This window comes from Penaeus monodon, chromosome 20 (genome assembly GCF_015228065.2).
Source record: "Penaeus monodon isolate SGIC_2016 chromosome 20, NSTDA_Pmon_1, whole genome shotgun sequence".
Classification (NCBI taxonomy): Eukaryota; Metazoa; Arthropoda; class Malacostraca; order Decapoda; family Penaeidae; genus Penaeus; species Penaeus monodon.
In genome coordinates, this window is record NC_051405.1 from 21,060,011 (window position 1) to 21,060,241 (window position 231).

The following is a 231-nucleotide window of genomic DNA, read 5'->3' on the forward strand; positions in this document are numbered from 1 at the left end:
TATCCTTCAATCCCCCCCCCCCCCCGCCTACTAAGAGTCACGCCCTCACCCGATACAAAAACAAACATGGGCGTGCCGGCTTTCGCTTTCTAACGCCCGCGGTTAACGGTGGGCGTCACGGCGGTGAAATATTTCTCGTCATTCTTAAATCTGATTTTCCAGGATTGTAAATACGAATATTTGTGTTTTTAATATGACGCTTAATAATTACTAATGGAAGAGAGCATGGCT

At 46.3% G+C, this 231-nt stretch overlaps 1 protein-coding gene across 1 annotated transcript in view; it reads right to left on the reverse strand.

Annotated features, from left to right (window-relative positions):
• Positions 1–231, reverse strand: part of LOC119585701 (multiple epidermal growth factor-like domains protein 6) — a gene marked incomplete in the record, with an annotated part of 104,852 nt that overhangs the window by 70,356 nt on the left and 34,265 nt on the right.